The sequence below is a fragment of the Diadema antillarum genome, unplaced genomic scaffold (assembly GCF_040938485.1).
Source record: "Diadema antillarum isolate AM-2024a unplaced genomic scaffold, OU_Dant_1.0 seq00001630_RagTag, whole genome shotgun sequence".
Classification (NCBI taxonomy): domain Eukaryota; kingdom Metazoa; phylum Echinodermata; class Echinoidea; order Diadematoida; family Diadematidae; genus Diadema; species Diadema antillarum.
In genome coordinates this window covers 327,803-355,769 of record NW_027272339.1, presented here as the reverse complement: position 1 = coordinate 355,769, position 27,967 = coordinate 327,803, and the positions used below count along the sequence as shown (strand labels likewise).

The 27,967-nt window shown below is 38.1% G+C and overlaps 1 pseudogene; it reads left to right on the top strand.

Moving 5' to 3' along the window:
* The first annotated feature begins 39 nt into the window (after positions 1-39).
* Positions 40-25,377, top strand: LOC139711258 (uncharacterized; annotated as a pseudogene).
* The last annotated feature ends 2,590 nt before the right edge of the window (positions 25,378-27,967 follow it).

The following is a 27,967-nucleotide window of genomic DNA, read 5'->3' as shown; positions in this document are numbered from 1 at the left end:
GAATTTCAACGTGGAATAGAGCAACTGGATCCAAACAAGATGGACCAGAGTGAAATAGATAAAGTCATGGCAGAAGTCATCATGGAGGAAGCTGAAGATCTTTCCCTCGTGCCCTCGGACTCTGAGGTTGACGGCATCTCTGTGTCCGCCAGTCAAGTCGGGCCATCAGATGTCATGCCGCACAGAACTAATTCCCGAGCGCAGCGGCCCAGCTCGGCGCTGACCGTGGAAAACCTGCGCATCCACGAGAAGACCGTGGCGCAAGAAGAAACGTCCCTGACGAGGCTCGGCAGCGGGCACTCTTCGCAGAGACCTCAGTCCCGAGGGTCCCTCGGTCCCGTCCGGACACCGGGCAGCGGGACACCGGTCAGGCTGTGCTCGGGCAAATCAGGATTAGGGAACATGACGGACGGAGCCAGCCCAAGTCCCGATACGATAAGGGCAGGGAGTGGAAAGCGAGACCCATTGCCGCCGATCGGTACTGAGATGAACCCATCACAACAAGCTGGTAATGAAGTCTGCAGATTTCTATAGATCACATCATCTACCATTACCTGCAGTAGTAGTACTATGATACCATCTACATTGTAACCAGAATAAGTTGCTGTATGAGAGATATCAGAGAATGGCTGTAAGAGAGTAAGAGCAAATTACCTACGTGTCACTTTCCCTAGACCTTGATGAGGTTATCTGTCGCTAGTTATTAAGATACCAAGGTACTCTTTTACCAGCTGGGAACATAAATTACTTAAGGCACTGCAAGAAAGTAAGTGTAAGTCGTATTGTGTCCTCTCTCCTAGACATGAGGTTTAATGGCTTCTGAGGGTACGAGGATGCTCTATCCAGAATTTATAGGAGATAAAGAGTTTCAGAAAGTGCAAGAAAGCAAAGATGAAAAATGTTTTGTGTCATTTCTCCAAGCACTGGATGAGGTGAATGGTTTCTAAGGATCCCTGGATGCTCAGAATAAACATGAGATAAAGGATTTTGGAGACTTCAAGGAAGTAAAAATGAAAAAAAAAATGTATTGTATCATCTTTTCCAAACTATAAGCAGTTAACAGCCTCTGAGGATAGCAGGATGCTCTGACCAGAATGAGATTTTAAAAGGTGTTAGAAACTGCAAGAAAGTAAAAATAAAGAATGAAAACTATTGCGTCATCTCTTTCAGTCCTGATGTGTTTAATGGCCTCTAAGAATACCAAAATTCTCTGAACCGATTAGATATGGCATAATGTGTTTCAGAGATTGCAAGGAAGTGATAAAAAAAACAAAATGTATCATGCCATCTCTTTCAGACCTGGTGAGGTTATCAATCTCCAGGGAAGATGGAGAGACGGTCCTCAGCACTGCCAGGATGTCTGCCCGCTCGGAGCGTTCAGTATCATTCCAGGAGAATGCCGAAGGGTAAATACACATGTCTTACCATTCAAGTGCAAGCGCAGAGTAGGCCCTATGTTCTAGTTGAAGAATTTATCATATCAGAGTAACAAACACGTAAACGAGAGTGGGAGAAGTTCAATCAAATATTTTGTGTGGACATTATAGCAGAGTAGTAAAGTTGTGGAATTCGACATTTCTACTCATTTTCACTAATTCTGAAATTAGAAAGAGATGATGATGTCATCTCCTCACAACTCTCCCATTTGTTTGAACATGAAAAAAAAAAAAACCAACATTGTAAAACTCATGTCTAGGTTGATTATTTAGCAACTACAACCCCTTTCCTCCAAAAGTCACTGTTGCTATGTCAAAACAAGACTTATAAGAGGTGTGTAGACAAAGTGATATATCATAAAGGGACTCCCAAGATTTTGTTGATATACAGTATGCTGGGTGTTTATGATCCAAAGAATTTTGTAGTGGCAGGAGCCGATTTGCGTAGGTGATTTGCCGTGGGTGTATTCCCATCAATTGTATAAGATTGAGTATCGGTAGTTTTACCCTAGTACAATCAGTTTGAAACAGAGCTAACATTACGAATTCAAAGTTAGTAGCAGCTTTGAAGCTGGCTTGATTCAGTTAGTGCATTTTGAAATGATGATGCTACATGCTGAAGATATTATGTGAATGATTTTCTTCACTGATTTTTCTTCCATACCTTCAAAGCAACAAAAGGGTCACAATCTTGTAACTATCCAGCTTACAATAGCATGAAAGGTCCCATATCACGCCTTGAAAAAGTAAATTCCAGAGCAGGTCTCTTTATATGCCATTATTGCCCATGATGTACTGAGTGCAATGCATATTTCCTTGGATGTGCATGCATCAAGTGGAAGTATGTGATAAACATTTAAACTATGTGGAGCACAATCAAGACATGTGTACATTTCTGTCATACAATTTCAGATGAAATGGGGGAAAATAGATTGAACAAAACCTCTTCTTTTATTATTCAGGGGCCAGCCACTGTCTTTGAAGAGAGAGAAGAAGAGTTATCCGTCTCCAGCCGTCCGAGAGGTCCACAGGACCAAACAGAGCAATGGGACAGAGAGAGTGACCATCTCCTGCCCGACAGAAACAGAATGGAGCTGGCTTGAGATGGTCAAATTCCTTGGAAAGACAGAGGAGGAGCTGACTGCCATATCAGGCAAGCCTTGATGTTTTCATATCAATCGATTTATTGCCACTTGGTCTACTATCAGATGGTCTACTTCCCAGTTCATCTAACACCACTACAGCTAAACTCATTTGGTCTACTATCAATTTTGTCTAATTCCTGTTTGGTCCAATTCTCACTTGGACTAAAGCCCAGTTTGGCTAATTATCATTTCGTCTAATGATGACCAGATGGTCTAATTGCAATTTTTTTTTTGTCTAATAAACTGTGGGTATTAGACGAAATGGGCATAGCCCATCTGAAAGTAGACCAACTGGTAATGAACCTAAGTGGCAATTGGTCTAAATGGTCTTTAGACAAACTGGTTGTAGACAAAACGGGATTAGACCATGTGGGTTGAGACTAAATGGGTATTGGACAAAGTGGGAGTAGACCAAGTGATAGATCACTGCCAATGGGACGGTAAATTTAGCGGCCATGGTCTAAGGGTTGACAATTGTGTGGACAGACATGTATGTAAATAAATGATAAAATCAAGTAGCAGTGACAAACTACAGGGAAAAAGGACAAGGTGTGTAGGACCCTTCTACAGGTAGTAGGATGTCAATGCAAATGCCACCCCATGATGCGTGTTTGAGAATCTTATAGCTGCTTTCTACAGTAGGACAGCCCCTACCCTGCCTGTGCTTCAAAGAGTAGGGCTACCACATTCTCTATCACAGTTTAGACATCGTACATCAGTCAAAGTTTTCACTGTGTTTTAACAACTTGTGCATGTACATTTTTGCTTCCTTATGTGTAACCAAACAAAAGCAAAAAGAAAAATCAGGAAGAAGAAAAGAACGCCAGGATGATTGACTAATCGCTTGTATCACTTTACCTGTCGATAACAGGAAAGCTCAGGCCGCAAACACCCGCAGACAGGCCCATCAAGTCGGCACTCTCCACCGGCAGCAAGGCGTCGTGCCCAGAAGACATGCCGCTTCTGCAGGCCAGGGAGGGCAGCAGAGACCAGGGCGGGGCGGACAGAGAAAACGGCAACAGAAGTGAGGAGGAGGAGATGAATGAGGAAGATAACGTCCCGCCCTTGGAACTAGACTCCGATTCAGACGTAAGTAATTTCTAGTCGCCGCAGAGCTCCCATAGAATTGTGTTTGCTCCACAGGAAATGCTTGAAATCAGTTTTCGTATCATCTACAGCGCTCAACGCTAACTTTTTTCTTTGGTGGCCCATATTCCGGCCACTAAAATCTGTAAATCTGACATTTTGATGGTGCGAAAGGAAAGAGATATGTAGTGGCTCAAAATAAAAGCAAACGCAACAATCAAGCCGATTCATCAGGCCACCAAAAGATAACTTTTTTTGAAATTTGGTAGCCCTTTATTAACTTTTACTGGCCCAGGGCCATTGCTTATGTTGAGCCCTGATCTACATATTCATCTTTCAGGGTCAATAACCTTTTATTTTCAAAGTATGAAAACCTCTTTTTTTTTTATCAGCTTGCTAGCAATATCTGTTGATGATGTGACAGTGAACCTCTTTTCCCTGACATTAGAGAGGGGAGGAAATTGGTAGTCAAATGACACAGTGACACATATCTTCTTGTGTGGGTTTTCTTTGGTTTTCTGCTGGATTATTGATGCCTCTGAATCAAGAGGGTAGAGGGATCAAGTGTTTCCTGATGAAATTGTAATTGAATGCCGGTCTGTGACATTTGTCTACTGTTACAGAAGTGTCAGAAAATTGTTGTCATTTTCCATGTGGTAGTTTATTTGCAGTGCATTCATCACAATTCCATTCAGTAACACTTTCATTTTTGACTGTCACTTTCATCAAGCAGTTTTCTGAGGATGAAGGAGTCAAGAAATCAAGCTCAGACCAGGGCATTCCGAAGATAGGCCCACCAAGAATCATCAAGTACCAGCGGGAGTCTGAGCAGGTGCCCATCTCAAAGAAGTACAAGGACGCGGCCGACGTGATCGGACAGAAACTCGACATCGACTTCAACGACTTCAACTCGGACGTTTTAAGTGAAGTCGAGGACAAGGAATTGGAAGCCAGGATCAAAGGTGAGACACCAATGTTTTCTCTGCCACCTCCATCCTTTGAGGGGTGTTTGTGTTAGACATGTTTAGTAGTCTAACCCTTTAAGGACGGGCTGATTTTGTTACAACACACATTTTCCATAGACACTTGCCTGAGTATACTCGGGACTTGTCTTCAGCAGGTTAATGTTACCTGCAATTCACGTAGTTTATCATATGCCAAGTGTAAATTGGATCTGTAGGCATCAATATTTGGTCTTTATTTACTTGTGGACATGTCATTTTTTTTTTGAAAACCATTGGATTGTTTTGTGCAGTATTTCATAATTGATAAAATTTAGTCAAAATTGCCATGGTTTGCTCGGTGTGGTTGAGATACTTAGCTGCGTCAACAGTTTGAGTTGTATTTGATTGTTTACCTGCTATAACAGGCCCACTTCAAAATGAACGTTTACCTGCTTTTAACGGTTGCAAGGGTGCTCTTTCAAGCTTTCCAGTGGGCTTGCTGTGACACATCAGTCTGTATTTAGCAAGAGTGAACCAGAAAGATAAATTTGTATGTCTCTGTGCCAAATATTCAATTGAGTCTTGATCAAAATGTCTTTGTCAGGTCATAATTCTGTTTGAAAATTATTTGTCAATCTAGGCCGCAGTAAGATGCAAGCCGAGGACGAGTACGATTACGACTACGACTACGAACCGCAGGAAATACCCGTCGCCAAGGCCAGCCGCAGCAATCAGAGCCTGGCTGTGAGCGAGGCCAATGGGGGCGCCCTGACGCCGGGGCTCTCGACCGTTGGCGAGGTAAGCGAGGTGTGCGAGTTCTGCGGGAAGGAGCCGAAGCCGTTTCCAACGCTGGAGATGCAGAAACTGAAAGACCCATCAGAGGTAATAATTGGCAGCCAAATCATTGTACCAAATAGAGTCTCTGAAATCTAACAGGAATATGGATTTTTGTAAACTATATAGTATTGTTCACACTCTCTAGTGTCATCCTCGGAGAACATGTTGGTTTCCTCTATTTTCAAGTGACAAATGATTACATGAGCAAAATCAATGCTGTCTACACATATTCATATCATTGAATACAGTTTAGCTTGTATGCTTTTTCGTACTACGATAACAGGAAAATCCCCAAATGCAGGAGAAGTAGGATATTGATAGAATTTTGAACTTACATATTAGGTGATTTGTCTGTGGACGTTAGGTTAGAACTTGCATGTTAAGTCATTCTGATACATATTTGCCATCTGCATATTAGATACATGAGACAAAGCAGAAATGTTGCATTCAAGTTTACAAAAATGTACATAATTATGGAATTGAATAAACTAGAACTGTGGTGGTAATTACACCCTTTTCCACAGTGTTATGATGACAGCAAAACTATTTCATTTTTGTGTGCTGAAAAGTGACATCCCACTTTGATAATACACAGGATTAAAGGTTGGGGCTGAGAAGAAGGAAGATATGTTCCTATGCCACACTGATTGATAGTGTATGATTTTTCCCTTCCGTCCGGATAATAGTTATACTGCTGTAAGGGCTATCAAGAGCTAGTGGAATACACCATGGAGAACACACCCCTGTCGCAGCACCCGTCGGACGAGATGATCGACATCGCGCCGCACGCCCCCTACGGCAGCAAGCAGGCCCGGCGGGCGGCCAAGGAGCGCGCCGCGGAGAGGATGCGAGAGCGTGAGATGGCCCGGCAGAGAGCGGCGGGCGCAAACCAGGCAAACTTCTACGCATGTAAGTTTACCTTTCCCCTTTTTACCCTTTCATTTTTGTGTGTGTACAATTGTGAGAACATGTGTGCGTATGTGTGTGTGTGTGTGTGTGTGTGTGTGTGTGTGTGTTTCATGCAGGATGAGATTTGAGATGACAGTAGCCTCAAGGGCAATCGATGACATGTTCAGGATTTAAAGAGTAGCTGCTTTCCAACACATATTATGATTCCTTGTCTATTTATTAATGGAGAAATAGATACAATTGTAGATAGATAGATAGATAGATAGATAGATAGATAGATAGATAGGTAGATAGATAGATAGATAGATAGATAGATAGATTTATCAGTTTTTGGCTCACAATCCTAAGTTCATCACAGAAATTTAATTTGCAACATTGTTTAAATCAGGTATGAAAGAAACTACAAGGTCTTGTATTTATTTGCTACTGTTAGATTTTGATCTTTGACTTTCATGAATATTATTTCAATGAGAATTTTAAATGAAATTCCATCACTCTTTTCTACCGACATCTCATACTCAAAGATTAACATGCAATCTTGAGTTCATGATTAATCGAAATGACATGTGTTAATCTTTCTGTGTTATAATTCAAATTAATAAATTAGATAAAAGTTTGATGCCTGTAAGTGAGAATGAAGGAAATAATTAAATTCATATGGACTTGGTTTAATAGAAATAGAGAGATTACAGAAGAGCTATGATGTAAATTGTGTGATTAGATGTGTAGTACATGTGTGTGTCCTATATATGCATATCATATACATGTGTGTGTGTCACTAACATTGGATATATATATAATATATGCATAAATGATTTTTGCTGTTTCCTTTGTAGCCCTTTGCTGTCACATATTATATAGGATCTGTACCCACAATTGAAACTGTCTGCTTATTAATGCTCAGTCATCATATATGCAGTGGAGTTGGAGTGAGGGAAAAGTATATGCAAAAGGCTTATGGTCATTGTCACACCTGTAACGTCCTTATAAATAACCTGTGTTTGCTTTTGCTTTTAAAAATGCCATAGATAATCCCTTGATTTATTCCTAAGCTTAAAGCTTGTGCTCATTGCCATGGCAGTGGAAAATACTTGAACGGTCATTTAATGAAATTCTGCCTTGTGATATTACACCTTAACCAGACAGGCATCTTATTATTGACAAATCTACAGATTCCTGGTCCTGAAGATATTACAGTCAAATTCGGTTAACCTAGATGTGAATGCTTTTTAGAGAGACGAGATTGATACTATAAAACCACAACCAAATCTTCTTGTGAGATAGAGCCTGTAGTTAGTTGTTTTTGATTTTCCAAAATCAAATTGCAGGGAGATTGATGAAACCGGCAGTGTTGTTTTCCACTGGCCTGCAGAAAAAAATTTACTCATACTTATTAGATATATTGTGCTTGATGATATGATCTTACTATCTCATCTCATCTCTTCAAATGTTTGTGTACAAATGCAATCAACGACCTTTGGTCATTGCTAACAACAAAAAATCCTTCAACCATCTGCCGTCGCTTGCAACATGATGTGTGGCTGCCATGTTGTGACTGCCACGACTTTGTTACGCCACCAACCGGATGGTTTGCTTTCCCCGAAATGTAGTGCAAGGTAGGTTTGGCACCGGCAGAAAACAGTGACAAGTTGTGGGTTTTTAATTTTGTTTGCTCCCTCTTTTTCTTTCTGTTTGTTTGTCTATCTGTCTGTCTGTCTGTCTGTCTCTTTTCTTACTTCACAGGTAATATAGAAAGTAGAAGGCAAAATCAGTATGAGTTTTTTGTTTTTTTCCCCCCATTGCACATAAATCCAATCCATTGCTTGTAAGGATTTGATATACCATATATTAAATGTATGGGAATGACCCTTTCTGGACAGTAACAGATAAAGAATGAAATGATGGAATGCACGAAAGTTGTGGCAGATACTACGACTGCCTGCAACATAAATAGATAATTCAAATCCAAACAAAATAGCCAGTGTCAAGAGCAGTTTATACAAAGTCCTCACTTTCATCAACACTTGAGTGTGTAAAGGGAGGAACAAACCTCACCATCAAATAGACACAATACGGGACATATAACTGCAAAACTGAACTTACAGACATGAATGAAAATAGAAATTTGATTTTACTTTCCAATTGACCTGTAACAAATGTTCACAATGCAAGGCCATGCAAAATGTACAATTTGCAGCAGTAGCTGTAAATGTCTTGAAAATTTTGTTTTTTTAATGATTTAAGGGTTTGTTGCTTAGTCCCAAAATTGTGCAAATGCAGTGAGGAAATTAAAGGGGAAAGAAAAGAAGCTCATTTGTGATGATTATGCCTTCTGGTTTCTTGGTTTCTAAGCTATGCACTGTATTTACTGATGACTGGTGCTGTCAGTTTAAGTGAGAATTTATTGATTTGCATTTGTGCAAACTGGATGCAGCTATTGAGGTGATGTGATGAAAGACATTGTTTTAGAAATATGATATTTTGACTTTTACCTCAATTGATATAAATGCTGTGTATAAAGTATGTGAAATCATGGAAAATATATTACACTTTTTCTCCATGCCCTCAGTCAAACGGACCCTATTCATTTAACAAATTCATTTGGAGAAGTCGTTGTGGCTCAGTGGTAAAGACCATGGGCTATCTATCACGAGGTCCCTGGTTCAAGTCCCATGTCATGGCCTTGCCCCTCGAAGGGGGCTTAAAGCCACCAGTCCTGTGAATGCCTACTTACAAGCATTCATTGCTTCTTGAGGGGCCATGAAAAATGCAGAGAGAGAAAAAAAAACTACAATTCAAATCAGTCAATTAAAGCTCACTTAACTATGTCTGCACTAGTCCTCAGTGAATACAGTGATAGTAGTGGTGACAGATTGTGGTTGTGGGAAACTGGACTTTCTTCCCTCATTGAATACTAAATTTGAAAATATTCTCTTTTGTCTCACATTGAATTTTTAATGTATTGTTCTTTCTCCTATATCTCTGTCTCCTTATCCACCCCATCCTCCCCTCTTTCCCTTTCCTTTTTATATTCTAAATTTCCCGATATACCCAGCTCACCGGATTGAGTTTATGGACGGAGGTCAGATAATAAATTACACTCTTGTATATTTCTCAAGTTTGGTCAGCACAGCATCACACATTATCACTTGCAAATTAAAAAGATGTCTGATTTTGTCTGCATAAGTCTAGCATTCCATACACTTGCAACTTCATCACATGCACAATAAAGAATTCTAATGATTAGCTTTTTACATGAATATGTCTTTTTTATTTTTATTTCTATTTATTTTTTAATGTTTTTTTGAATGGTGGCAAGGTAAAATGTAAAATATCCTGAAAGTAGTGATTTTGTAAAGAGCCAATAGGATGCTGCAGGGGGAAAATGAGAAACTGATTTTTTTTCTTTTTTGTTTTTTTTTGTTTTTATGGCAAATGTCTGTCTGTGTGCTGTACAGCAGCTGATGAATAATGTCAGTGACATTTTGTTTTATCGTAAACCACAAATATGCAATCTTCTCTTTCACACAGACAAAAGAAAAGAGGGCATTTAAACAAAAGGAAAGCAACCTAAAAGTGACAAATTAACAATTTGTTTTCAGCGACCATTTCAAATTGGCTTTACCTGCAACTTTCATATGAGTATCCTGCTTTGATCTCAAGCATTAACTACACATAACCTTTGACCCCTGCCCCCAGACTGACCCCCACCTCCATCTCACCTCACTTAACCTCCTGTTAACATTCTTAATAGCAATGCCATCTGTAAGTAAGTGTATCAATAAAGATTATTGCAGCTGCTACCACCTGTTGAACAAATAGGAAAAGTGTTTGAATTATAACCAGCAGCACAGATACAAAATCTACAGCAAAATCAAGCAAATTGCTAATAATTTGTAGCCATCTGATTCTCATATTTTTCAATTTGGCATCCTATGGCGAACTTTATATAGTTGATGCAATCATTTGCCTTTATCACAGAAATTTTTTATTTCTGTATATACCAACAGAAAAGGAAAAAAAGAAATAAGACATCCCCCCCCCAAAAAAAACACACCAAACAAACAAACAAACAAACAAACAAACAAACAAACAAACAAACACCTCACTTGCCTTGGACATTTAAACATTGTTCATTTGACTTCACAGTAGTGGATTGAGAAGTAAGAATGTAGGACCCATAATGCAACTTCGAAGGGTAGTCAGTGTTTGATTTTGAGAAATGTAGGCTTTATGAGAACAGTATAAAAGAGTAAGAGCATAATGCAAGCACCATCACAATCGCATGGCCAATAGAGCATCATTACACTGCCCATCTAGGATGTCATCTTAGATACACCTCCAGTATTCAGATGGCTACAACCTTCTCATGTTTCATTTTACTCATAAATATCATAAGGACTGCTTACATGAAAATAGCAAGCCCTTTTAATTCTGTCCGCTTCATCGTTTCTTCTTGTTGTAAAAGCAAAATATTAAAGGATATCAATTTCTTTATTTCTTCTGAATTAGATTAATCCCTGCAACAGCAAGATGTTCAATGCAGCTTTCATAGTGTTCATATGAAATTAGAAGATATATGCACCGTGAAGTGATAATAGAATGTCTCTGTGGTATTTATTCTATCATATTCTATTCATCTTCTATCATATCAAATCAATGCTTCCATATTGTCTGCTACACATGAAGCAATGTATGCCTTCATAATTTTTGATGTGTTTTAGGATGGCTGTTTCTGCAGAACTTACCTACATATGTGTAATTTTAATTAATATTCTCACATTTTCATATAATAATGTATTCACATGTTTTCACCTTTTTATGTTTCCTGTCTATTCACGTGTACCTTATTTGTGCATTGTTACCCAATGTGTTCATGTTTATTTATGTTAAAAGACTTGCTATAGAATTTGTTATAATTTATGTGTTCATTTCATAATTTTGTTGGATGTTGTAACTGCTTTGTGTTAAAAAAAAATAGTCAGGAAATTCTAATATTGTTTGTTTGTTTGTTTGCTGGTCTCTAGTTAACTAACTGAGCTAACAGATCTGATGGAATTCCTATGTGTGAGTGTATATAATTATACACACACACAAGTGCATATATTTTTATGCTTCTCACTACTGAATAATACTCAAGTTTTTATTTCAATCCTACAATTATCAAAATAAAATTTGTCCTTTTTAAAAATCTCTTTAGAAGTAATACTGAAAATGTCATATTTCTGTAATCACATATTTTTGAAAAGCTGTGGTTGACAGATATCTTTGACCCTTTTCTGATACTCTTTCTGTCACGTTTAATGTACAAATGCTTCTTTTGATCATCACATGTGTCACTAGTACAGTATCAACGAAAAAGCAATCAAACTTTTTTTTTTAGCTGAAGTTGCTATCAATTCTTTCACATAAAACTGTGATATGGACAATGTCTTCCTTCTGTTTTTAAATTCTTTTTGTTGGTGTTCTTTTGGTTGTTTGCATCTCTGAAAATTATCTGTCAAATTTTCATAAATTGCTAATTATAAGCCAATTTAGTGCAGAAGTTTTCTGATTTAGTGAGATTCAAAGTGTTGCTTTTTTATCCTTGTCATTGATTCTTTGTGATTTTGTATTGCATGTAGGATTTCAAGGCTTTGGTATTAATTTTGGTCTTCAGATTTTTTAGTGGATACATGTATTCTTTAAATAAGCTTTATTTTTTGTTGTAGTTTCTGAGAGCTTATGATTCTATTTCTAACTTTCAATACTGGCTTGTTTCTCCTAATTTGAATTGTGCTTATTGGTGTAAACTTTTTTTTTCTTCACTTTTAGATATCTCGTGAGATTCTTTACTCTTCCTTCTGTTTTATATTTCCTTGGCATTTTGGTATTTTGGGCATTTTTTGTATTTTTTTTTTTGTGTGTGTAGATGGGAATTCTTTGTAGGACTCATGAAGTGACAATATTTGTCTCAAAACTTTTGGAAGGCTGGGGATACAATTATCTTTCATATAAGCATTAATTTGACTCTTCATTTGTATTATCTGATGACTTATGATGTCTTATTTCTCGTAGTTGTGCTTGTTGGTGTACACTCATTGTTGAAATTTTTTTGCTTTAGTCTATCTTTTTCTTATTTTGGGGTACTTCTTGGTTTTCTTCAAAATGATGACCAGTAGTAATGTCAGTGTATCTGCATTACTTCATGGTCAGCCTAACCAACTGGATTCTTCCTGACCATTTTGCTGCTTCCCTTTGGACCTAAGTCTTGTTACATTTTTTTTTTGTTATATTTATATGATTATATGCATGTAATTACACTTGTGTAGATACACATATCTTACACATTACATTTGATTATAATGTTTGCTTTTGTTGAAGCTAGATGATCTTGAAAAATTGGCTCAGATTGAAATGGAATTAATTTTTTGTTGTTTGTTAAAATCTACCAAATACAGTGCATGCAGAATGTAGAATTCTAAAATCCCAGATTTATTCACTTGTAGCTATATTCTGCATAGAAGTTTTGGAAGTGTCGGTATCAGACAAAGCAAGTGAAAACAAGCAGTCTTGTTTCTGTAGCTCAAAATTCAAACATTCTCTAGTACATAATCATATCTAATGAGAACTCATTTTGTTTCTGTATTCTTTTTTAGTAACTTGCCCAGGTAGTTTATCATTTCTTGACAGTGTAGTCATGATTTTGTCCCCTCAAAAGTTTCCTAAACTTTGTTCTAATTGTAGCAGACAAATTACTTCTGTATTGAAGGTTTTCTGCTGTAATAAGAAGCCACTTCAATATTCTGCAGGGCATTTTAAGGGTTTATACAGAGTATTCTATAACAGATTATAGCACAATATTTTAATTATGATCTATTTTACTATCAAAGCACTCCTGATTTCATTTTGTCTCTTTGAGAATGTAGATTGTTTTAGTAATATTTTTCTCTCAACGTAAAGTGATTATATTTATTGAGAATCTTTCTCATTTCACATAAAATATATCTGCTTCAGAGTAAATCTGGTCAAGTTGGCCACATCTATGATTACTTCTGTTGAGACAAAATTGCATGAAAATGTTGACAATATTTTGCATTAACAGCAAATCGTCTCACTTATGTTGTGAAATTTTAGCAAGTCCTCCTTGTTTTTGTTATTGGCGCAAAGTGCATGTAGTTTCTTTCAGAAATCAATTTACTTTTTTTTTTCTTTTGCTTTCCATGATTTTGATGAAGTGTTTTAAGATTCAATTAAAATTCACATTTGTGGATTTGGTTCACATTGTTGACCCTATAAAACTGAACTCTGTTCATGTGACGTCATAATATCAGATGATGGCCAGCTCAACGTCAAAGGGATGGAGGCATATCGTAAGTTTGCTTCTATTGCAGGCCGATGACTTCAGTTTGTTTATGTGTTGGATACATAACTGTGATTTAGGGTAATCTTGTTTCATAGGTGATATAAAATTTGGGTACTGTTGGGATGGTGTAACTGGGATGCCGGGTTTTCTACTTTAATAAGAAGCCACCTCAGGATTCTGCAGGAAATTGTAAGGGTTTCTATGGAGAATTCTGTAACAGATTATAGCATTATGATCTATTTTACAAGGAGCTCTCCTGATTTCATTTTGTCTCTTTGAGAATGTAGATTGTTTTTAGTGATACTGATAGTTTTCTCTCAATGTAAAAGTAGTATTTATTGAGAATCTTTTTCATCTCACATAAAATATATCTACTTCAAAGTAAGTTGGCCACATCTATGATTATTTCTGTTGAGACAAAACTGCATGAAAATGTTGACAATTTTGCATCAACACCAACACCAACACTTATGTTGTGAAAGTTTTAATAGTAAGTCTTCGTACAAGATTCTTTTTGTTATTGGCACAAAGTGCATGTAGTTTCTTTCAGAAATCAATTTACTTTTTTTTTTCTTTTGCTTTCCATGATTTTGATGAAGTGTTTTAAGATTCAATTAAAATTCACATTTGTGGATTTGGTTCACATTGTTGACCCTATAAAACTGAACTCTGTTCATGTGACGTCATGATATCAGATGATGGCCAGCTCAACGTCAAAGGGATGGAGGCATATCGTAAGTTTGCTTCTATTGCAGGCCAATGACTTCAGTTTGTTTATATGTTCGATATATAACAGTGATTTAGGGTATTCTTGTTATACAAGTGATGTGAAATTTGGGTACCGTGGGGATGGTGTAACTGGGATGGTGTAACTGGTATGTTAGTCATTTTATGGGGATAGGGGTTTTTGTGTTTGTTTTCTATATTCTATGTTTTTGTAAAGCAAATTGGAAATTGATCAAAGTTATCATTTACAAAGCTTGTTGGGCCAAGGTTTGGTAGTTATTAAACATGCAAGGGTGCTCTTGGGGAAGTTGTAAGGTTTCTGTGAGGGGTATTTTAAGGTGATTTTTATTGGTTTTACAAGGACTCTGGTTTCACCGGGATATGGTTTGGTATATTTTTGTGGCCACTCATATGTCCATGTTGATATTGATTCTCTGTCTGTCTGTGTGTCAGTCTCTATCTCTGTCTGTCTTTCTATCTTTCTATCTATCCATCTATCTACACAGATATATATGATATGTTATCTTTCCCTTCTCCTTTGGCAATTTTCGTGTAAATGCTATGGTACATTATATAATTGATGACTTGTGTTGGATGGGGACATACAGAATGAATGATCCAAAGGGTTTAGAATGTATATATTTTAGGGACTTATAAACCCCCCAAAATAGCAACTCAAACACTTAGGTGAGAGCATTTTGTTATATTTCTGACAACAGAAAGTCATACCCTGCCACGTGATATGGGTTAGTCAAAACGCTCTGAGAGAAATGCGAACCTTTGACTTGAGTGGTAGCCACTCTTCCAGCATTATCAACAACCTCACAGCTACCACGATAGCTAGAAACGCACAAGTGTACAAAGCTTCAATGTCTTAGTGTGTCATGCTTACAGTGTGCAAACAAATTGGGTCGCTTCGCGCTGCTTCTTTCTGTTGCTATTTTTTGTACCTGAAAATGCTCTCCCCTATGGGAAATCATTCCCAAGAATACTTACCCTTTGCTAAGAAGGTCGGCTGTCGCGTGATCATGTTTATCAAATGGCTGACTAAGTATTTGACTAACCCATCAGGGGGGCATTTCATGAAGCGTTTTGTCAGATATTTCGTCTGACAAAATGTTAAAAGCTACGGAAATCCTTGCACCTGATTGGCTGAGAGCAAATTTGTCCGACATGTTGTCAGACAAAAGTGCTTCATGAAATGCCCCCCTGATATAGCTAACGGCTACTTTGATCTCTTTGGTGTGCAAAGTAATGTAAAGTAGCAAAGGAGACCAACAAAACAAACAACAGCTTGTGGAATGTCCGGGTAGAAAACAAGGAAGCAAGCAAGCAAACAAACAAACTAATATTTGCTTAACACTACTAGTTAACTAGTGTGCAGTCTCGACATACATGTGTTCGCTAACTGGTAATGTAGATAGTGACATGTGTCCAGAAAGAAATGTACTTCAGAGAGAACGTGTAAGCAGTGTGAACTGGTTCTCAAAGCAAGGGCTCACTTTCTCTTTTGTCCGAGAAGTCTCATGTTGAACAGCCTGTCACAAAGCATTGAGTCAACAATCTTTTTTCTAAGACAGCAAATCCATCGCGACGTTTCTATTTTGACTATTCGTTTATTTGCTATTTTGGTTTTGCAACGTGTCAAAAAAAAAAAAGAGTTTGAATGTAAAATGCAGGTTGTCATTAGAGCATGCGAATAAAGGCAAAATGTTTGAATACATTACATTAAAGTAAAAAAAAAAACCAAAACAAGGCGTGTAATCATTCAAATTTCAAATCTTGCCGGTTTCAAGCAACAGAACAATTGTGTTAAATTGAACCCACACAAAGATGTTAAAATTGTACAAAAGAATTTTGGCCTTGATCCATGTTTTGGCATTTTTATGTGGAGCACAGTGCAGTCAGCAAAAAGCATTTGAAGTGCAATCAAGTAATTCAAATGAAAATGAAAGTGATGGCAAAATGGTGGAGGAGAACGGTAATGCCACAAGATCTTAAGGAGAAACAACATTTCAGTTGACAGTGCCCTGGAAATTCCCAGGGTGAGTGCTTTGCTTTGAGAACTATGCATACACTCTTGCAAGCTCATGCTTCTAACACACGACACATTTGTTAAAAGGACTCTGCCCTGCATGTAATACTGGCTGGCGAAGCTAACCTCTTCTGCTTGCCCGATTTCCACACAACAGTCGCCAGGCAGATGAAGACCATCAACTACTCCCTGGCCTCGCAGAAGTGTCTGGACGAGGGCTGGACGGTGCGGCCGCCCTCCCCCGAAGAGGAAGACGGCAACAACAAGCTGGTCTTTGTTCCTGAGCCCACCACACCTCAACTCCCCGTTGTGTTCAAGTCTAAGGTAGAAATAATTCCAAAGTGATGTGCCATGCAACAATCCCATTGGTCCCTTCTCTTCTCTCCTCCTGATCTGCGGGGTCGACCTCCCTCGCCCTCCCATCTGCAGGCCCTCCCACCCCCAGCACACACGCAATAGTAATGTGTACTTCCACACATGCATTTTATTTTTATTTTTTATTCAAATTCCATTCAATGATATAGAAATTGCAGTCACAAAGAAACAAAAAGACAAATTAAAGGGAGACAAGGACAGCTAGTATTCCACTCATGCTGCTTGATCACACCAAATGCTTGAATGCAACATGTAAGCATACATTACACTGAATACAAAGAACAACAAAGTGTGCAAACATCAGAATATATAACAGAGCTACACACATGCATACACACCTATATTACTATCATTATATTACTTTTTTTTTGTACGCAGACAAAGAGAGAGGGAGAGAGTGGGACCTTCAAAACTCCTTATCATATGGTATCATATTCTTTGTGGAAACATTGATCCTTGGTCTTGGATATTGATCATTTGTTGTAATATAATCATAAATCTTATTTCTACCAGCTGTTTCTGCAACAAGCAGGTCTATTTCTAATGCAAGTCTCTATTCATTTCCAGTTTCTTCATTCTGTTAATGTTTTGTTGTTTTTTTTTGTTCTACTTACTATTTTTTGTTCTTCTCAGAAGAGGCAAGGCAAAGAGACCCCCATTGTCATGAAACGCTACCGGAGTGGCCAGCTCTTTCTGATTCAGTTTGAGGACGGCACCGGAGCCGTTTAGTATCCTCTATTAAACTCCACTAAGGATTTTTTTGCCAGCATTGGTTTGTTTGTCTGTCTGTCTGTTTGTACAATAACTAAAAAAGTTGTGAACGGATTTGGATGAAATTTACAAAAAAAAGTTGGTAATGACACAAGAAACAGGTGATTAAATTGTGTTAGTGATCTTAATAATAACTGTCTGGATCCAGGATATTTCAAAAAATCTTTTTTAAAGGATTATCATTGGCAAAGAGGGCCAACAAAGAAGTGAGTTCAAGTTGCGCATGTTTGAGGTGTGGGTATATGCTCACAGATAGGCACACACTCAAGGCGCAGGGCAGCGTGCACTAAGCTGCTTATGCGGTAGACTGCACTCTGAGACACAACAGAGAGGCTTTTCTTTCATTGGGAAATACATGTAAGGGCAATTTTCAGTATCGGTGAGAATGAGCTGCTTTAAGTTTTCATTTTGTTTTGTGTGCCTCTTAAAGTTGGACAGTTTGCATCCTAGTTTGCTTTCTTCATTCTCAATTTCTGTTGAAAGTCTTCACCACCATGAGTTAAAAGTGTGATGTCATGATCACTTACAGCCATCCAATACAGCTGCCGAGCTGCGCTTGAGTTTCAGTCAGAACCTGGAAATATGGCATACTGGGGTATTTGAGCTGTGGAGAAAATTTGTTTAGCTTTTGGAAACATTTCACTTAGACACAGAAAGAGATTGCTATTTCATAATCCAAAAAATGTGACATAAGATACAGGGTTTGTAAGTGCATTGTGAGTGATGTTTGTTTTATGTTGCCACTGATAAGAATTATGACATGACGTTTTGTGTGGTAGGTACATGTGTGGTAGATAGCGATTTCATATATTGTCAAAATATATATCATGTGCTGAATTTATTACTGCCAAATAGTTTGATCATGATTGATATCTGCAATGTTTTTCTTCAGCAAAAGTAACACATGTTTTTTGAAGAATTTTTTTTTTTTAAAGTTGCTATAGTACTGTATGTGCACACTGCATGTTTTAACCAATATATAGTTTTTGCATTGAAAATATGGTTGCTACTGTACATCAGTATGTGTTTTGATATGCAGAGGTTGTCAGCCCTGTTTATATTGCATGGGCTCTTTTTGGATATGTTAATTGCACAACACTCAAAGAAAAGATGTATAATACTCTGTAGTATGCATATTGTTATATGACCCTTAACCTTAGTCATCCTGTCAGTTATCCGTCTGGAGCCCTGGCCATCCTGATCACAGCCGTTGAGAAGAATCAGTTCGCGTACTACGTCCAGTCGGACGGCAAGCCGGAGGAGGTCAAGCTACTGGCCGTCTTTGAGCCCAACGGAAACGGCACCTGTTACCATAGCAACGGAAATATCAGGTAAGTTACCTCTTGTTTGAATGTTGCTATTTGACCATTATTTTTGTATCTTTGCATATATCTAAGGACCAAAGCTGTCAATACCGTGTGTGCACTATACAGGGAGTTTTTGCTTATGGACGTGTCATGTCTTAGTGGATTGTGCGTTTTGAATTATTAAATTGGCAACTCAGAAGTTTACTGTGTACCTTATATTAGACCAGGGAGGTGGGAAGAGACACCTCCCTGATTGGACAGAAGTTAGATGAAACAATTTCATTCATTAAATCTGCACATAATCAGAAAGAAAATTAAAAAAAAGAAAATCCATTTTAGCCAGGAACATTAACTTTGATTTAATTGACTGTAAAAGATCTGTTGTAAAATCTGTGATATTAAGGCTTTTCACAATTTTCAAACCAAAACAAACATTGGCTGAAGTGAAAGCAAACTTTATATTCCATCTCATGAAATACTAAGAATGAACAGAAGTGGGGAAAAAATGTAAGAAGATGCAGCACCAATCCTCAGGAATGTTGTTTCTTGAATTTGATATCTTAAAATAAAATGCACTCTTCTGATTCCCTCATATCTTTGTTTTGCTTTTGGATGTATTTGCGTGCGTGCTCCATTTTCTGAACACAGTCGTATTCTGTATCAAGTTCTTTGCTTATTGCCACCACCGCCAGGCTGAACCTGAACCAGTTTGGGGGCACCTTCGCCGACCAGTCGGGTACCCTGAAGAAGCGCTGGTCGTGGAAGGACGAGGAGAACCTGTCCAAGACCCCGCCCTTCCAACCCATCTGCTTCTCAATCAACCCGCAGCTCAGCGTCCGCTGCATGACCCAGGACCAGATTTTCGTCAGCTTCAACTGTGACCTGCAGACGTGCCGCTTCAACGTCGGCTCCAAGTTAAAGGTGGGGCCCTGGCAACAAGAAAACTTTGTAAACAAAAATCAAACAAACCCAAAAAAATTCTAGAAACTTGTGACTTGGAACAGAAAAATATGTGAGATTCTTGCATTGTTTACGTAGTATGTTGGGGAGGGGGTTTATAAACAAAAGCGGGGTCTTGCAACAACCAAAAAAAAACTTTCTCCCAAAAGACGATCCTAGAGACTTGTGATTTTGAGGAGGAAAATGTCTTAGATTCTTACAACAGTGAGCTTGTGGTATGTATGGCTGTCTTATTTTATCAACATTAGTATACAGGCCCGTAGCCAGGGGGGGTGCGTCGGGTGCGTACGCACCCCCCAAAATTCTGAAAGGTCCACTTTTTCATAATAACGGTTTTTAGCAATTCTCAAGATAACAATCCAAATAAATATAAAGACACATTATATGCTACGTAAATGTGGAAGAGTACGTTTAACAATGTTAAAAATAATTGTACGAAACCCTTTTGTTGTATGAACCATCGGATCGTCCCCATGCACACAAACACAAATGTTATGTATCAATTTGTGCGAGCTATTATTATATTGGCACTGCATGCCATGGCCCTTGGCGCGTGTGACCGGTGTTTTTTTTTTCCACTGGCCGCCCGAGTACGTGCGATTCGTGGATGACATTGAGGTTGACACTTGCATTTTTTCACAGGAACAGAGGTAAGTGGATGAAAATCTAATAGCCTCAAGTTTACATAGATGATAAAAATTAAAGAAATTCCCTCGAAATTACTATAAGAAAACCTGAGACATTTTATATTTACGTCTCACAAAGATATAGTACATGTATATGTAAGTACATGTTGGCATGATAATGCCTGGGGATAGATTATTATGTCAACTATTTTCCATTATGAATGCATGCTTCAATCAAATTGTGAAAAGGTGGTCATGAATTAGCATTTCTTACGAACGATCAGGAGAGACAAAACAAAATGAAAGGCCTGTCTTAAAAACAAGACGTATTATAGTACAAACGATTTCTTGAGCCTGCACCGTTTCAGGCTCTGTTCTGGATACGGTGGTAGAAACTCATTCTTTTTTGTTGTTTATTTTATCATTATTTACTAATCTCTTTTCTAACTTACAGGTAGCGGATTTCTTTGCAGGCCAAATTCGGAAATGTACTGTTGATTATTACTTATACATTTTCTCATGTTGTGATAGTTCTATTTGTTCTCATTTTAAAGTGAGCCAAAACCTAGGAACATTCTCACTTATAATTGCCAAAGAGTATTATGCAGGCACGCAAACTCATTATACCCCCGCCAAACGAAGTTTGAAGGGGGTATATAGGAATCAGCGGACGGTCGGGCGGTCGGGCGGTCGGGCGGTCGGGCGGTCGGGCGGTCGGGCGGGCGGTCGGGCGGTCGGTCGGGCGGTCGGGCGGTCGGTCCGTTGCAAATCTTGCGTCGCGAACTACTTCCTCAGTTTTCAACCGATTCCCATAAAACTTGGCACAGATGTGTGCCTTGGGTTGTAGATGTGCAAGACGTATTTTTTGACAGTACCCAAAAGTACGTTGCCATGGTAACGGCATATTATGGGCAAAAATGGGTACAAATCTTGCGTCGCGAACTCCTCCCACAGTTTTTGATCAATTTTTATGAAATTAGGTACAGATGTTCATCTGAATATGTTAATGTGCAAGACACATATTTCCGCAGTGGCAAAAAGTGCGTTGCCATGGTAACGGCATGTTATTGGTAAAATATAGGGCAAAATGCTTCATGGCAAAACTGCTTCATCAGTGTTCTTCCAATTCTCATGGAATTCATATTGAATGTTTGTCTTAGGATATAGGTCAGCATGACACATTTCTTGACAGTGACAAAAAGTGTGTTGCCATGGTAACAGCTCACATATTATGAGCCAAAATGATGGAAAATTTTGTGTTGCAAACTACTTCCTCAGTTTTTGCCCAATTTCCATGAAACTTGGTACAGATGTGTGCCTTTGGTTGTAGATGTGCAAGACGCATTTTTTGACAGTACCCGAAAGTACGTTGCCATGGTAACGGCATATTAATGGCAGAAGATCAAGGAAAGATCTTGCGGATTTAACTACTTCCTCAGTTTTTTGACCAAAGCTTATGAAATGTGGCACACACCTTGATCTTGGTGGGAAGATGTGGAAGACATATTTTTCGGATGTGTCGGAAGCTGTGTTGCCATGGTAACGGCATATAAATGGCAGAAGATCAAGGAAAGATCTTGCGGATTGAACTACTTCCTCTGTATTCGACTGAAGCTCATGAAATGTGGCACACACATTGGTCTTGGTGGGAAGATGTGCAAGACATATTTTTTGGACATGTCGGAAGCTGCGTTGCCATGGTAACGGCATATTAATGGTGGAAGATCCAGGAAAGATCTTGTGGATTGAACTACTTCCTCAGTTTTTGACAAAAGCTTATGAAATGTGGCACACACAATAGTCTTGGTGGGAAGATGTGCAAGACATATTTTTCGGACGTGTCGGAAGCTGTGTTGCCATGGTAACGGCATTTAAATGGCAGAAGATCAAGGAAAGAGCATTCCTTGGGTAAGACTGTCGTCACGGGGCGGGGGTATTAATCACCTTAAGTGATATTTCTAGTTTTAGTTGTATTTCATTTAAATGTAATGGGTAAGAGGGTATGAGAGAGAATGGAAAGTGCTGAGCTATGAAGTAAAATGTTAAAGTAAAAAGTTTGTCAGATAGTATTACAAAAGAAACTCATTCTTTTTTGTTTGTTTTTTTTATCATTATTTACTTATCTCTCTTCTAACTTAAAGGTAGTGGATCTCTTTGCAGCCCAAATTCGAAAATGCCTAGAGACAGCTAGTAACCAAATATGCTACTATAATTTAATAAATAAGAAATAACCATTCCAGTATGTATCTTAGTGTGCACAGTAAGACAGATCAAATCAAATAGGAAAACATCTGAGCACTAAGCCTGAGGTCTGAATTTGCACTCAACTTCTTGCAATGGCTAACGGATGTTTAATTTTTGAATTTCACTGACCTCCAAATTTCACAAAGAAAACCTTCTTAGCATGATGGTTAATATGACATTTGACTGATATTGGAGATGTTTGCGAATCGGATCTACTACCTTTAATATTATTAAATCTAAAATGATTATTTGAAAGTTCGGAAATGCTGGAAATATCCTACCACAAGGAGGCAAAATATAAATGGTTCACATTTACAATTCATTTTGTTTTAAATATTTTCTTATTTATTTTCGTTTTTGAAAAACTCGCATACCAACGGCTGATATACTGTATAGTAAAGTGAATGTTTCATCTTCCAAACAGCATCCAATGGGATGGAAAACTCCAACTGAAAGGTGGACACTGTGACCATACTCGCTAAAGAAAACGCGTAATAGGGGTCGTTTTTTCTCACGGATTAGATGGAAAGTGTGATGTACGAGCGTATATAATCAAAGGGTATCAAAAAGGCCGAAATTTGGGAAAATGGTATATTGTTCAATCATGATGAAGTACTTCTTTAGGATGCAGGAAACATTTTAGGAATACTTGTTTTTAAGGCCCGAAAAAATCATATAAACATTACTCGTTTAGGGGCCATTTTGAAAGTCCATGTATGAGCATGGTGTCCATCTTTTAATTGTCGCTACCCCTCCCGGGACAGTATCAAAGGACCGTTTTGTTAATTAACGCAATCCCCCCTTCCTTTAAAAATCCTGGCTTCAGGCCTGCTAACGCGGGTATACAATAGAAAAAATAAAAGTTAAAACAACACCAGGAAAATCACTATTCTCAATTTTGCGGCGCGCTACGCGCGCAGAGTCTCGAACACAATTAAACTTTGCAACTTCCTGGCAAAATGAGTTTTTACTATTTCCTAGATGAAATACCGTAACGCGATCGCATGCAACAGACAAAAATACAAATTTCCTCGAGACTTTAAAACGTCATTGCAACGGTCAAAATTCACAATTTGCGGCGCGCTTCGCACGCAAATTCTTATACAACTTTTGTAGTTCGGTCGTCCAAAGAATATATATATATATATATATATATATATATATATATATATATATATATATATATATATATATATATATATATATATATAATTGTGTTTGTGTGTGTGTGTGTGTGTGTGTGTCATCATTGATATTGGTACCGAAGGTCCGTTTTTTTAGTGACCGCACCCCCCCTTGAAAAATCCTGGCTACGGGCCTGAGTATATATGAGAAGTATTTGTTGAGGGTATGCATCATTTGAAATGCATTTTAGTTCACGTAACTTATGTCTGTTGCGCTTGTGGCGGGTATTGTAATTTTTATCTGTCCACACTTTCAAAATTCCATAGCTAATTTCAGATTCATTAACTTCATCTGATGTGGGAGTTAAGAAAATCACAGATATTCACGCCCATCTATGTGGAATGAATGTCTTTTTTTCACTGATGTTTTGGTCATCGTTCATCATCCTTGTTTCTCATCTCTGCCAATCATTTCTCTCAGCTGGTGGCACCAGACCACGTCCCACCCAAAGAGATTGACAGGGATATGCTCTACATCTCCGAGATCAAGACTTATGTCCAGTAAGTATAGAAAATCAGAGCTCTTAAAGCTCTTAAGGAAAAGACCTGTCATGCGGTGTCATATTGCAACATTTTAAAGACTGAGAGATGAAAGTTGGCAAGTTACCTTATAGGGTCAGAGAGAAAAGAAGTTTCCCATCATTTCTATTGCTTGATCTCAGTGAGGGATATAAATGTATTCAAGAGATCTAGGGCTTGTGTTGTGTAAAACCTCTTACGGAAAAGACCTGTCTTGCGGTGTCATATTGCAACATTTTAAAGACTGAGTGATGAAAGTTGACAAGTTACCCTAGGGTGAGAAAGATAAGAAGTTTCCCACCATTTCCATTGCTCGATCTCAGTGAGGGATATAAATATACTCAAGAGATCTAGGGCTTTGTTGTGTAAAACCTTTTACCTGAGAAAACTATGGTTATTTTTCCTGTGGTAAGGTCAGTGGAAGAATCATACTAACCTGACTTCTCAGTTCTCACCAGAATTTTTCTCTGATAAATTTTTTTTAAAGTGAAAACAGACCCCTGAACTTGAAAATATCTCCTTTCTCTTTGTGCCATCGTATGATTATGAACATGGCTAGCCAAAGCTTGTGCATTGTATGTGTAATTACATTACAGAGAGAAATAGCATTTAACATTACCCATTCCTTTACTGCAGAGTGCAATGTCTAGGGCACCTTTTATGCAAAATGCATTTGAGAGTGACAGTATGTGTAACAATGTTTGCCAGTGTGCACTCATCCACATTCTTCTTTCTCACCCTCTTTCCACCCAGAATGGTCATGGACCACATCTTCAACAAGAAGAACTTCTCCAAGTCGCCCAAGCTGGACAACCTGCGCCCCTCGCTCCCCCTCCAGAACAGGGTGCGGAGGAACGAGCGCCTCAAACAGAAGATCGTCGAGCGCAAGGCCGCCAAGAAGACCGGCGCCGTGGTCACCGTCAATTAAACACCCTCACCACTCTTCTGAAATATGGACAGCACAAGCGCCGTATCTCATTATTTTGCTATCATGATAATTACTGGTGTGAATCGCTACCCCCAAGAAGATGCCTCTACCTAAAGGGTCTCCACTCAACACGCTTAGTCTGTTCACACTGACTAAATTACATGCGCTCGTCTTCAGTTACCAAATTTAATCTGTCAGCCTACATTGACAGATTGCACTGCCAAAGATGAAAGTCTGTGACCAAAGTGATCATGCCAACAATATTTTGGTGATGTGTTATCCAAAAAGCGGGCATTTTATTTTTTATTTTTGGAAAAAAAAGCAAATATCAAAAATTTTCACAAGTCAGAAAGACAATTAAGTCATAGGAGAGAGAGGAAAGAAGTGAAACATCCTTTATCCATCATTTGCACTGTGCACAACATATGTTCTCGATATAATGGCACTGTTGTCAGTCTGATGAGCAAAATATCAGTTCTGTTATTAAATGTGGTATCCATATGATGTGCATGTAATGCATGATCTGTGCCATGGTCATCATCTGTCGTATCACTATGAAGTATTCTAATGGGATAATAAATGTTTTCTTTTGTAGAAAACAGAGGTAATCATTTATAGTCACTTCTCCTGATCTGAAAGGCTAATGCAACCTGAAAAAATTAAACAGAATCTGAAGATAGCCAGAGTGTGAGAAGTTTTACGTAATGGTACATGTATATACATGTTCTTCAGCTCTGTCAATCCAGTCAACAGCGTGTGGATACGCAACATCAATAGCTTTTTAGAACAATGGTTCAGAAAGGGTTAGAGAATACCACACAACTAAAGAGGATACAAAATAATGTGTACTTCACATTCCAAAGTTCCTACAAAATTTTGCCTGTTCCCTCGGACCAGATTTTGGGTTACACGACAGAAACGTGCGACGGGTTCGCCTGTTAACTCCTGCATTGATTTGTGAGGAGGTTTGTAGAAGAGCCTGCCAGTACCAGGTACTCATTTCGTGCTGGCAATCTGCTCAACATGTCAACGGCATTATTTATTTTACTGTCGATATCAAAGAGAGAAGAAGTCTTCCTGCTTGACGTTCCCAAAATAATTACCAGCTCTTGACGTTTTCCTGCGTTGAAATTGGATAAGATATTGCTGCCACAAGAAATAACATTTCTACCTTCAATAGACCTTCAAATGAAGGCAAGGCTCCATTAATGTTTTATGCATTTGTTTTGAGTATTTTTGTGCAATATGTACATATTTTTGTTTTTCACTGTTTTTTAAACAAAAGTGTTTTTTTTTACAGCAAAATAAACAGGTATTTTATGTGTGACATCTTTGTAATCTGTACGGTGCAGATTGACAGAATTTCTGAACTCGTATTGCAAGAAGTTCATGTTTTTGATTACTTAAAGGTCGCATACCCCTTTTTCAAATGTCACAAAATTTTGCATGGTTGAAGGATAATGTCTCCCAACATCATGTTGGAAATTTTACGATAATATACCATAAGAGTTTCAAAAACAGAAATGAAAAACTAACCCCATGTCATTTGAGAATTAGCTCCCCTTTTGTACTGAGAATAACAGTTGGAATTTTTTTTTTGGAGGTCCAAATGAATTCACTGCAATTCTGTATTATTTCCCCTGCCATTGTAACGAAGTTTCCATTTTTATTATTCTAAGGAATTGTCTAAATTACCTACCTCTACAATATACCAGTTTATGAGAGGAATCTAATTTTTAGGGTTGTGAAAGGGACACACAAACTTCTAAAAGTTTACAGAAAAGGGGACTATGACTACATTATACGAACAACTACCACTAGACTTGAACCTGGGTCCTCAAGACTCAGAGTCTGTGGTTTTTCCACAGAACCAATAGAGCTCCTCAGAAACTATAAAATCTGCTGCAAGGAAGAGTCATGAGCTCACATAGACAGGTAATGCCATAGCTCAACAGGAAAATTTGAATTAAGCAAAAATGAAGTTGTTATATACTTGATATTCTGATTTATTCCAAAGGTTATTGTTCTTCAATACTCAACAAATTTATGTCATTATTACTACAATATTATTTTTTTATTATTCTTACACAGGATATGGTGTGTAACAAATGAGTAATGTTTTATTGAATTACTGTTGTAAAAGAGTAAACTAGACTTGCCATTTGATGACATTTTGTATCTCATTGTTGGAAATGATTTATTCAATGTACAGTATGTGGGAGTTAATTCCGAAGGCTGTGTACAAAATGTGTGGTTTTGCCAATAATTATCATGGAAGTGCATGGTTTATATATGCACTTGTAGATCTATACATATCAAGATATAATGATTTACTGTATGAGGGCAGACATTTAGTTTGGTCATCATAGTCACATTTGGAGTGTTGATAGTTGTACAATGTGCTTTGATTTGTTTTTGGCTTTTTAAATGATTGCTTTAATGGTGCGATGCCTGTTAAATGCAAGCATTTGGAAAGAGATATATGATTGTACTTCAAAGAACTAGTACATTTCTTTCTTGCAAGGTGCCCTTCCGACAGACTTTTCATGCACCTTCATGATCATGCACAAATCCGTCCAGTCAACTACGC